The following is a 13188-nucleotide window of genomic DNA, read 5'->3' as shown; positions in this document are numbered from 1 at the left end:
CTGATTAATTATTATAAAGTGCGGCGCCTACATTTCTGTACATTTTAATAATTCCTGCAGAAGGCTAACAATGTCCCCGGAGGTTTGGAGGCTTTGGAGTTTGAATGTTTCTAAGCAATGTCACAATAAATAGTCAAGAGTAGCAGTGTTCTTTCTCTAATCCACTTCGCTTCAAACCGACAAACCAGGGAAAACCTTTTTTTTTTTTTTTCTATTTCCCATCTATAATTCATCATTTGCATACAAAGTAAGGAGCCAAGAATCAGCGGCTTCATCAGTTTTCAAAATACCAGGGGACAGCGAGGGTGATTTATCGCAGGCCACATGATCTAGTTCACATAATCAGAATATGTCTGCGGAAAACAGCCTGACATGCTTTCTTGATAAGAGTGACCACACAGAAGATCGACAAGAGGAAGGCCAGAGGTCTGAGAACCTCCCATGAGCTGTGACTCCCCGACCTCCTTTCCCAGGCACGCCCACCCCAAGTCCCCGTCAACAATGGGGTATCACCCATCCTAAAGGCCGCAGGAGGCGAATATGTGTCTTCACCGCTTCTGAACCACCCCTTTAAAATATCATGGGGAAAAAGATAAAATAAAATACCCCGTGAGAATCACCCAGAGCCATGGTGATATTCTCTATCTTGACTAGGGTTATCTCAGGGTATATATTAGATACAAAGTAGTGAGATCGTGCCTTTAATATCTGGGCCTTTTGCTGTGTGTCAATTTGACCTCAGCCTATATGTTGAAAAAAGAGCTTATAGGAAATAAGAGGAGAATTAAAACAGCAATGTATGTGTCTCTAACATCATCATTGTGAGATACGTGTATATATAAATATGTGTCTGTGTGTATATAAAGGTCTATATATTGTGTGCATGTATATATAGTATTTATATTTTTATATTATATATGTAATATAAAATGATTATATATAATTAATATAAAATAATATTTCATATATATAAAATGCCTGTGACCCACCACATTCTCCTATTTCTCATTCTCAAAATGGCTCTGGAGTACACAGGGATGTAGATAAGCTAAAGCTCCAACCATTACAGGAACATTCCAAAGGGGGGAAAAATGGCCAGGAAGCAAGAGAAAGGCAAAGAACAGTTAGATGTTCCATTTTGATCTTCCTCATGGGGACCCGCAATCTCATCTCATTGGCCACGATGTCCTAGGTGGTCCCCCTGCTGGGTTCCAGTGTGGCTGGGAAATGCTGCATTTTAGCTGGGCTCACAACCTGAATAAAATTCCATATTTGTCTCAGAGGAAGTAAGGGAAGAACAGATGTTAGCAAAGCAATGTGCAGTCTCCCCACCAGGGCTCACAATAGAAATTAAGTTGATTTTAAGAACATCAGAGACGGTATGTTTCCCCTTACAAATTTAAGAGTGTGGCCTGAGATCTGCAGCAACTTTATCTTTAAAATGTAACCCCTCAAGTAGGAGAGGAATGGTTGTGGTCACAGATAGAGGTCATGGATTTGGGAACAGCCCACAGCCTTTCTTCTCCAGGGTGGAGACCCAGTGAGGAACTATTACAATGTGCCATTTGTAATTAGAGCAGTTGTGAATTACTTTTAAGATTTACCTCTCAAAAAACCTCTTTTTAGATGTGACCAAAGTCCCAGTGTACCTCTGGAAGTCCGATAGGTGACCCCATCACCCGAACTAGATGTCGGCATGGAAAAAAATCAATCATGAGCACCTGGTCTGCACATTCCAAAGAAACACCTAACAATTTTACCCCACGATGTTTCTGGAAGGCAGCCCCTCTTCCTTTCTAGTAGGTGTTTCTATTGCATGTACAGTAGAGCCCTCGTAAAACATCTGTCGGATTTCTTCATGGGACTCAGGCATTGTGAGGTCAAGACACATGCAGTGGCCAGGTCAGGGGGTTTGTGGCTTTTCGGGCACACTTTTGTGATGGAAGTTCGGGGGCGATATCTCAGGGCTCTGGAATCCTGGGCCTCCTCACTGTGCTCGCATTTTACCCTGTAGAAGCACAAGTTCAAATCACAGATAACAAGTAAATGAGATTATGATGTTAGCTTTCTCCAGAGATAACAGCAGTCCAGGTCATAAACTACCATATGGCAGATTTGGCAGTCTTTCCTGAGTGCCATGGATTAATTATCACATAGACAGACTCCAGTCTCCATTTGCAAGCAGCTCGGTCCCCCTGTGGCAGGGATTGGCAACCCGGTGAAGGCGAGAGCTTGTATTATGTTTGGCAGGGACACGATGTGACCTTACTGTGGCCAGTTTTGTCATCTCTTAACATTTCGCTCATGATTAAGTTTATCATTTCAAATAAACACAAAATGTCAGGTCTCTGGGTCTACTTAACATGGAGAGCCAAAATAGACCTCTCTTTGATTTAAAAGGGTCCAGGCCAAGGGAACGATCTGATTAGCTCTCCCATCTGACTTTTATTAGAGCTATCAGATAATACACTGAGGGCAAAATCCTTGCTCCAACTGGCTGGTTGCCACAAACCAAACACCCACAGGGTACCTGCCATATTTCCCTTGACATCTCTAGGTTACTAACGCAAAGCAGTGGTTACTGGATTGATCCTTCTGAAGCTCCCCCTCTCAGCCTGGCACCTACTAGGCCAGAATCAATTCTGTTCACATTTATCCTGGTTCTCTATCAGTTGAGGGTGCCTGATTGTCCTGGACCTTCCTTCTGTTCCGACTCTCACTGATAAGGACGGAGCAGAGTGCCTATTAACCTTTCCCCATCTGAGGCTTCAGTAAATATTCCCTTCTCTTAACGGATACCTTGCCCTCAGTTGACACAGGACACGGGGTGTTGAATGGTTTACTTCTCAAGTATTTCTTCACTCAACTGAAACCACCAAGTAGGTTTGAGGGGAAATGCTCTGTGTCAGCTTAGCTCTGAAGATGCTGCTGTGGATGAGATGCAACCAGCTGACATTTGCATTTAATGCTGGAGATTTCCAACATCTCCGCCTTTAGCCCAGTCTCTCTTTTGCTTTGTGATTGTACCAGGCATAATCGTACTGGTCAATATCACAGAACTACAGACTCCATGTAACTATGCTTTTCAACCTAGAGCGGAAGTCAAAGCTTTGACTGCTCTGAGCTCATTCATTCATTTATTTATTGAGTAAACATTAAAATGCTTGCTCTGGCTCCATCCACTCATCATGCAGATCACCCTCCCTTCCTCTTTGTCCTCCAGCCAAATGGGCCTTCTCTTAGTGCTTTGGACAAGCTGAGGTCCTTCCTCCCTAGTGCACTTTTGCCATGTTTTTTTTTTTTTTTAAGATTTTATTTATTCATTCATGATAGTCACACAGAGAGAGAGAAAGAGAGAGGCAGAGACACAGGCAGAGGGAGAAGCAGGCTCCATGCAGGGAGCCCGACGTGGGATTCGATCCCGGGTCTCCAGGATCGTGCCCTGGGCCAAAGGCAGGTGCTAAACCGCTGCGCCACCCAGGGATCCCTTGCCATGTTTTTTAATTCAATGTTCTCCTTCTCCATTCTCTTTGATCATCCCTTGCCTACTTAACTTGGATTCATTTTTCACATCTCTACTCAAGTGTCCCTCAGAGCATAAACCAGGAAAGCCCATGGTATGCCTTCACAACAAGAAGGAGAAGCAAATAATAAAAAACAATGATCACAGGTATAATTAATAAGTTGTGTTGATGACTTGTTAAATATGACTCTACCTCACTAGCATGTAAGTCTCATGAAAGTCTGTGACTCTATTTTGGTCAAAGCTGATCCTCAATGCCTAGCACCGTGCCTTATGCGAAGTGGTGCTCAATAAACATTTATTGATAAATTTGAGCACTTACATGTATCCCCAAGGGCATTGCTGCTGAAATGACATGAGAAGTGTTCCCAGTGGAGCTCACAGGGAAGATGTGAAGGATAAACAGAGGATGGCAATCAGTGTGAAAAACATTATAATACATTGCAGGTCCTGCCATGGGTAAAATGTTGATGTTAAAATATGTATATTTTCAATACCTTTGACCACATTTCTAACCCCCACCAATGCCTTCAAGAGGAAGGTAGATAAAGACTAAGATTTTTTTAAAAGCCAAACAGCGATTCATTTGAACTTGAAAAACAAATAATACCGTGAGCGTCAAAGTGCTCTTGATTTTCCAGAACAAGCTTGGTTCAGAGGGGAAAAAAGAGAGGTTTTATCAAAATTCCAAATATCAGTGGAAGAGCTTAGAAGACTGTGTAAACACTGTTTCAGAAATAAAGCAAAAAATAGGGGCAGATATATGATGGTGCTTAGTCTTATTCCAACCTGGTAAAGAAAATGTCTTAAAAAAATTACAATGGATGGGAGAAGAGTTTTGGAGAACAGTAAAGTCACTGGTGGGTATCTAAGAAGAAGCTGTGGTCTTTCTTCCCTCATAAAGGACAACCTTTAGTGGGAGAAGTTGGGTGTGAGACAAATGCTCAGATAGGTTTGGAAAATTCTGGGTCATGAGAACTTGTAACTCACTTCCTCTGGCATAGTCCAGTCAGCCAATAAGCCTCTTAGAAAAGGTCCTCTCCCATTCAGAACAATGCTACAGAAACATGGCAACAGAGAAACAAACACAGTGCCAGAGAAATACATGGAAACCAAGTACCATTAGCAAGGCTCAGAAACATGTCCAGATGCAGAGTTCTCATGACAGTGTCATAGAGCACTGATTGTTCCTGTATGGTATGAAGAAACCAGCCAAGAGTTCCAGATCTCCCAAGGAGCACAGGGTATATGCTAAGATGTAGAGAATGGACAAAGAATTCAGAAATGTTAGATATGAGAAGGAAATTCCAGAATATGATCCCCAAACACCAGATGAAATAACCTATTTATAGTGGAGACCAGTAGGACCAGAGGATGGTCTGAGCCCTGGATATTTCTTTACTGTCAGGATGACTTTCTCATCAAATAACAATGCTTCAAAAATTATAAAACCAAGGAAGGAAGGAGGAGAGGTAGAGAATCTTAAATATTACTGGAATTTAATTTGGTGGTGACAGAGGTGATGAGATTAAGAGTTTTCAGCCATTGGTGGAGATGAGGGCACTTGAGTTAAAATTTTATTTTAGCTGTAGGAAGAGGAGTCTACATTTCTGCAGCTTAGAGTATGTGACTGTCAACGTTTGAACCTGTTACAACGCAAGTTGCTGAGAGCTTATGAAAGGAAATGACCAGGTCTGTCTGCGGGTGAATTGAGAAAAGGCATTTGAGTTGGGTCATGAAACATAAGTAAGAATGTGCCCACTGAAAGTGGTCAGGAGTGAATGCCAGGTAGAGGGAATAGCCAGTGTTTGGGGAAAGAAGAGCAAAAAAGCATGGCCCAATCAGTGAACAAGAAGAGTTAGAACATTGGGTTTTCTAAAGGAATGAGTTTAAAAAGTTAGGGTGAAGATAAGTTAAGGAAAATAGCCTTAATTCTGAAGGCTCTGAACTTTTTTTAAGATAGAGAATGGGCAGCCTGGGTGGCTCAGCGGTTTAGCGCTGCCTTCAGCCCAGGGCCTGATCCTGGAGACCCGGGCTCCCTGCATGGAGCCTGCTTCTCCCTCTGCCTGTGTCTCTGCCTCTCTCTCTCTCTCTGTGTCTTTCATGAATAAATAAATAAAATCTTTAAAAAAAAAAAAAAAGAAAAGATAGAGAACGAAGTTGTCAGAGTCTTCCACAATGGGAAAGAAACTTGAGCAACTTCTCTAAAGGGTAGTTTGGCTTTATCTCTCAAGTTTTAAACACACATGACTTTGACCAAGGGATTTTACTCTAGGGCTCTGAATCGGAAATGTTTGCTTGCCCATGTATACAAAGTGGTGTATGCTTAAAGATTATCATTGCAACAGTATTTAAAATAGAAAAAAAAAAGAGCACATAGTCAAAACGTTCGTTTTAGGAGACTGATACAGTGAATGGTGAAATATTATACAGAAATGAAAAGGAATAAGATTCATTATTTTTCCCCGAAGTTGTAAGATTTCCAAAGCATAATTAAATTCCAGCTTTACCCCTTTAGCAACTTTTGTCTTTGAGTAATTTATTAACCTCTCTGTGCCTGTTTTCTCACGTGTAAAACAGGAATAGGAATATGCATATCTCCCAGAGTCATCATGAGGATTAAATGAGTTAATACATATAAAGAGCTTAAAACAATATCTAATGAATATTAGACACACTATTTATGTATTCTTGCCGCTATGTATGAAGATAGAAAAAAACAGCACGACATGCATACTGTCATCCTGCTTAGGTTAAAAAACAGGCTTGAAACTTAAGTGACTTTAATATTTATAACATCTTTCTGAAAGAAGACAAAAGGAACTGTTGGCAGGTGATACATCTAGGAGTTGGAATAGAGGCTGAAGACTGGCAGGGAAAGGGGCCATTTTTATTATTTTATTCCCTCCTGTACTGTTTCCAATTTAAAACAAATGATGTACTTGCATCACTTGTAAAGTGACCAAAAGAACCAACAAAATTAGTGATAATGTTCAAAATATGTATTTACTAAATCCATTGAGGTAGAGCTACATAAGATGATTTCAATACAATATTCAAACAAATACAATACTTAGTGGGAAATGCTAGCATGTCTGGAAATTCTCAAGCTCAAAAAAGAAAAAAAAGATTACAGCCCTGTTTCCTGTTCACATTGCCACCTTGATGGTGGGAAGGGCTTCCAACTATGATTATAATTAAATATTATTAATTATAATTATTAAATATGTCAATATAATTATCATTATTATTATTATCTTAGCTCCATAACTTATTAGCAGTGTGACTTTGGCAGGTTTTGTAACTTCTCTGACCTCTTTTTCATTTGAGGATAATTATGGTCCTTAGCTCTGGGTAGCAGTGAGGATTAAATGAGATAATGCATGTAAAGCGTTTTGCACAGTGTTTAGCATTCAGTAAGTGCTCAAAGTACAAAATAATAATAATAATAAATAATAATAATGATAATAATAACTTTATCACATCTGCTTTTTTTTTAAATATTTTATTTACTCATTCATGAGAGACTCATTTATGAGAGACACAGAGAGAGACGCAGAGACATAGCCAGAGGGAGAAGCAGGCTCCCTGTGGGGATCCTAACATGGGACTCAATCTCAGGACCCCAGGATCACAACCTGATCCAAAGGCAGACACTCAATCACTGAGCCACCCAGGTGCCCTTATCATCATCTCTTCTTATATTAACCACCCTCAGAGTCATTTTGCCCTACTGAAACTATTCTCCTGAACCTTATGCAAAAGAAGAACTGAGTCAAAGAAGGTTCTGAGAAGTTTCTTTCTTATGGACATCATTCACTACACCTAGAGATTAACCTTCTTTTGAGGTAGGCACTTGACGGGATGAGCACTGGGTGTTATTCTGTATGTTGACAAATTGAAAACCAATAAAAATAAATTTATTTTAAAAAACCTTTCTGATAATGGATTTACTTGATTTAAAAAAGAATAGTCAACAAAAAACTGACCTACTACATCAGGCATTAAGCACGGAAGCCCTGGCAAATGAATATACTTGAATAAAATTCATTTCCAACTCCCCCCCCCCAGCCTCAAATAAATAAAGCAAATGAAACAACAATTGCTTTCTCTGCTCAAAACCACATTTCTGTCCTTTGATGAGATGATATCATCATGAAGCCATCATTCAACGCCAATGTATGAGAATCAGCAATGCAAAGTAGTAAGATTAAGTCATGGTAGGGATGCAGGACAGGGGTATAATTAACACTGATGGGTGCTTGGATTTTTTAAAACCAACATCAGGAAAATCACGCAAAACTACAGTGTAATGTAAAACATTCTCCTGAGCTGGCAGGGGAGTGGACTGTACGACCCACAGGGTCTCTGTTCCAACTCTAATTGCTATTATTCTCTGGGATATGATATCTTAATCAGAAACAATAGCTTGCCTAATTGACTAAGGTTGGGGGGAGCCCTGCTACCTCTCACAGATATCTGAACAGTGAGCGCAGTAAATGAGTAATGCGGTGAAATTAAGAAAGGACAATTCAGACAGTGAGATCAATTAGATTGTGAACAGTCATACAAGCAGAGGCCCAGAAGCTTCTTCACTTGAAGTATTTAACACTAGAAAGGTGACATAGAGACATCCTCTAGAGAATTATCTTTTATTTGCGAGAGCGGATGGTCTATTTTGTTTTCAAAAATAGTATTGAATAATTGCTCACATTTATAGTGTGCCTCTCACTCATGGAGTTTATCTTTTTTTAAGATTTATTTATTTATTTATTTATTTGAGAGAGAAAGTCGGGGGAGGGCAGGTGGAGAGTGAGAGAGAATCTCAAGCAGGCTGCACACTCAGCTCCCCTGCCCTCCAATGTGGGGCTCAATGTCACGTCCCTGAGATCATGACCCTGAGACCATGACCTAAGCTGAAACCAAGAGTTGGACACGCAACTGACTGCACCACCCAGGCGCCCCATTGCTCATGGAGTTTAAAAAAACATCCCCATAATATAAAAAATAGTGAAAGGGAATAAAGGGGAAAGGAGAGAAAATGAGTAGGAAATATCAGAGAGGGAGACAGAACATGAGAGACTCCCAACTCTGGGAAATGAACAAAAGGTGTTGGAAAGAGAGGTGGGTGGGGGGTGGGGGTGACTGGGTGACGGGCACTGAGGGGGGGCATTTGATGGGATGAGCACTGGGTGTTATGCTATATGTTGCAAATTGAACTCCAATTAAAAAAAAAAAACCAAACATCCCCATATATTATGCCCACATCTCTGGTTACCATCACAAAATAACTTACTGTAATCCCAAATTTCCAGGTGTGGATATTAAGCTTACAGTGATCTATTACCTCCAATATACCAAATATATTACCATATATAAAGTAAAATATAGGAAGGATCTAATAAGAGAAATAATAATCCTGGTGCAAAGCCCTGATGTCCCAATCTATATATATATATATATATATATATATATATATATATATATATATATATATATCAGGGAATACGGTACCTAACAATAATAATAACATAGCTATTTTTATTCAAATCCTTTGCTGGCATGTACCTGGACAAAAGCAGGAAAATCTTTTCTCTGAAAGTCATCTTGTTAGAGAGTATTTGCTTATGCAGTTTGAATGTATTTTTTCCGTAAGTTTGACTGCCAAGTTAGAAGGCAGTTTGAAAGCAAAGGATTCTGGACTGAGAGCCAAGAAATCTTGCCACTTCCTGGCTAGGCATGTGATTTTTTTGGACAGGTCACTAACTGTCTCTGGAGTGACATTTCCTTCAAGTGTCCACTGCCAATGATTCCTTCTTCCCTGCCCCTTTCTCTTTCATCCCAAGAGATCCACACTTATCAGTCACACTGCATTTACTACGTATCAGACCTATTGCCCCTCACCCCTTATTTTATTACTATCTATTGCTATTTGCTCATCACCTGATAATCAGAACTTCTGATTAGGAAGTAACGATTATTATTATACTCAGGTAAACCAATGACTTGATTTGTTGCTTTACTCTGGGTAAGATGCCCATTAATACTGTAGAATATTAAAATCAGTCCATGGATCTCCATTCCTCCCTATAGGGCTTCTAGAAACCCTAAGTGTAGAGCCACTAGACTAGGTTCCACCAACTCCAGTGAGCAAAGAAGAGATGAGAAGGACAGGGAAGATCTGAGAGCCTCAGTCCCCTCAAGAGCTCAGAGCTACTGTTTCACTATATTTGCCATGGGGTGGAGGTGGGGGGGCGGATACCTAGAAGCAGGGTTGAGAAAGCTTTCAATCTTTAGGTAGAAACCAGAAGTCCCAGTTTCTATGCAAAATGTCATGATGTTTAAATGTTGGTTACCCTGTATTCATTAAATCTAATATGATGTCACTTAAAAGGGATCTTAATTTCTAAGAAGATGTAAAGAGAAAAAGTTTTCTAGAATCAGGGAAGTATAGTTGGGTTTTTCTTTTTCTTTTAAAATTCTATTTAGAATTTTAAAAATTAATTTAATTATGTAAGACATAATTATGTCTATGTAAAAGGATCATGGCATTGGAGTGTGACCTAGGTAGGGGCCACCAGTTGTAGGTTTTTCTCTGCGTGGTTTTTTGTTGGGTTTGTTTGTTTGTTTTTTTACTTCTGCCTCTTTCCCATATTCTCCAATGTCCCTGCTTGCTCTGCTATTTGATTATTCATCAACAGCACTGGGATGACAGTAAACATAAACCTTTTAAAACATAATCTTCCCCAGGAAAACCAGTCTGTGAAACAGATTCACTGAGAACTCTGTACATCCTAGATGGACATATCGAACCCATCCCATTTTAAATAAGCTTATATAGAACTAAATAAGAATTGGTTACAGCTTGATTCATGGACAAAGTTGAATAATTCATGACATTATTACGCTTCATATAAAATTGATAAAGGATCTATCTATTGTTATTGAGTTACGTTTTATATTTTAAAACAATGCCTTGAATTTTCAGGGCTCAAATATTTTCACAGAACTTCACAACACTAGCATCCAAGCCATTGGCTTGTGTTGCCCCATAGATGAGAAGGCTGTATGCAAAGCACCAGTCTTTTTCATCTTTCAAATGAGGACCTGCTGCGTGCCAGGAGAGTGTGTGTGTGATGTCACCTTGTCCTCACATAACACTTTAAGGTAAGTATGATGTACGCAGCTCTAGCTACTGAGAAGGAAACTCAGGGACGTTAAAAGACTGGCTTGGAATCATAGCTGATTATGCTTGTCCCTTTCTGATTCCTTCTATACTGGCTCAGTGCTTGCGGTGCCCTGGGAGGCTAAGCAGTACCTGCCACTACAAAGGGTTCTTCTTCCCAAAGCTTCTGGTTGGATTTGGCCCATGGGGAACTCTACTAGGACATTGGAGGGAAAAAAAAGAGACAGTGATCTCAGTATATTTTCCTTCAGCTCCCTACCTGGGTGGACTGGGATCCTCTTGGGATAGGGTGGTCATCTCCACATGGCCCTTGGTCTCCGGAGTCTACCCACCTCTCCTTCCTCTTGCCTCTGAGGCACAAGGATCATAAAAGAGCCTCTCTGTGAGTAGCCCTCTAGTACCCCATTCTTCTGGAGGTTTACCAATAGCTGCTCGCAGCTTTGTACATCGTCCCTTTGCTTAACTCTCTTTTTAAAATCTGCCTATTTTTGTAGTCACCAAGCCCAGACAGCTTCCAGGAACCAATCAGAAATTCAAACATAGGTACTAATAACTCAGGATCAAAACTACTTTTCACCAAACCACAGAGATCCCCAAATTATCTCCTTAGAAAAACTCTGAGCCTGTGATATTACAATAGTCTGTTTTAAAAGGGGAGGAGGAAACGTTTAAAAATAGACAGTCATTTCCTGTGGTATAACATCTTCTTCACTAGTATCAAATACCATTTCTTTAAGAACCATCTAGTACCTTTGAACTCTTTGGAAGAAAAATGCAATGTAAATCCAAGGTATTAATAGTATATCATTTTTGCCTGGTGATAAAATCCCCAGTGTCACAAGGCTACGATAGGATAAAACCATTTCAACAGGAGAAAATCTTTAGGAAACAGATTCTACTACAAAGAAATTCACTTTGTATAAAAAGTATAGGTTTGTTGAATTCAAAAAGGTGTTAGAGGATTTGCTAATGCAAGGAGGAACACAAGATTACCTGTACGCGGAGAATGGAATGTTCTGTTTCCGGCGCCACAGTCAGTGGTATCTTTATAATGATGCAGGTGGTCACCTGGAGCTGCTTGGGTACACCTCAGTATTTGGTTCCTACAGACATTAAAAAAAATAACTTAACGCCGATAATACGTCCTTCTTACTCTTTTTCATTCACACAGTTTCTATTTCTATTCTAAGTAGTTCACCAGGCAATTCTGGGTTCCAGTTTATTTTTCCATAAAACTAATGATATGAATGGATAAAGAAGATGTGGTTTATGTATACAATGGAATATTACTCAGCTATTAGAAATGACAAATACCCACCATTTGCTTCAACGTGGATGGAACTGGAGGGTATTATGCTGAGTGAAGTAAGTCAGTCGGAGAAGGACAAACATTATATGTTCTCATTCATTTGGGGAATATAAATAATAGTGAAAGGGAAAATAAGGGAAGGGAGAAGAAATGGGTGGGAAATATCAGAAAGGGAGACAGAAGGTAAAGACTGCTAACTCTGGGAAACGAACTAGGGGTGGTAGAAGGGGAGGAGGGCGGGGGGTGGGAGTGAATGGGTGACGGGCACTGGGTGTTATTCTGTATGTTAGTAAATTGAACACCAATAAAAAAAAAAAAAAGCATAAAACAACAAAAATAAATAAATAAAAAATAAAACTAATGATAATAAGACGTAAAAGAACAAGCCCTCTTAATGAACGCTTACTTGTACCGGGCATGGTTACGCTGTTTCTATGCATTTTCTCAATATATGTATATTATTTAACTTAATTTTTACAACATATTATACTGGTATACTTCTATTACGCTCGAGTTACAGATGAGAAAACTGAGACCCAGTATATTTACTTATCATCCTGCTGAAAGGCAGCCAGCTCAGAGAGGACAAAACTGAGACTTGAACCTGCCGCAAAGCCAACACTCGGTTTTATCCAGGGTTGCACAGTCAAATGAGAACTGAGATCGGATTGGTACACAGGCTTAATGCAGCCAGCTGGAGGATTACAAAACCGGAAAGCAAGTGTCCCACCTAAAGGGACAGTCACTGTCCAGCTCCAGCCAATCCAGCATTCCCCTAAAGAATGGGGACACAGTACTGCCATGTCTCTGGTTTTTCAAGAGAAGTGAACATTCTGAATTTTTATATGTGAGTCTCCCGATTTTTAAATGCAGGGTATCATCCAATAAAAAGTAGTTAGGTGTTCCAGCTAAGCTCACGGACCACAGGCCTGTGGTCTGTGCCCCTCCCTCAGCTTGGAGGGTAGACCCAGAGAAGGCCCACCTCTGCAATCCCTCCACTACCTCCGTTACATTCAAGGCCGGGAACGTCACACAAGCCCTAGAGTGAGTCACAGCCAGGGTGACCAACCCAGCCCCGTTGGCCTGCAATCTTCCTGATTTGAAAACCAGCCTGCCCCCAGGAAGCCCCAGTGCCCAGACGGAGTGGGGCTTGTTGGGCACCTGGTTAAA

The 13188-nt window shown here is 40.3% G+C and overlaps 1 long non-coding RNA gene across 2 annotated transcripts in view; it reads right to left on the bottom strand.

Moving 5' to 3' along the window:
* Positions 1–13188, bottom strand: part of LOC140618646 (uncharacterized) — a 196300-nt gene that overhangs the window by 90550 nt on the left and 92562 nt on the right. For both annotated transcript variants that reach the window (XR_012018706.1, XR_012018705.1), the window contains one exon: positions 11703–11812. This is a non-coding gene — a long non-coding RNA (uncharacterized lncRNA). The remainder of the gene's footprint in view (positions 1–11702; positions 11813–13188) is intronic.

This window comes from Canis lupus, chromosome 26 (genome assembly GCF_048164855.1).
Source record: "Canis lupus baileyi chromosome 26, mCanLup2.hap1, whole genome shotgun sequence".
NCBI lineage: Eukaryota > Metazoa > Chordata > Mammalia > Carnivora > Canidae > Canis > Canis lupus.
The sequence above is the reverse complement of the archived record's forward strand: the minus strand, read 5'-3'. Positions and strand labels throughout refer to the sequence as shown.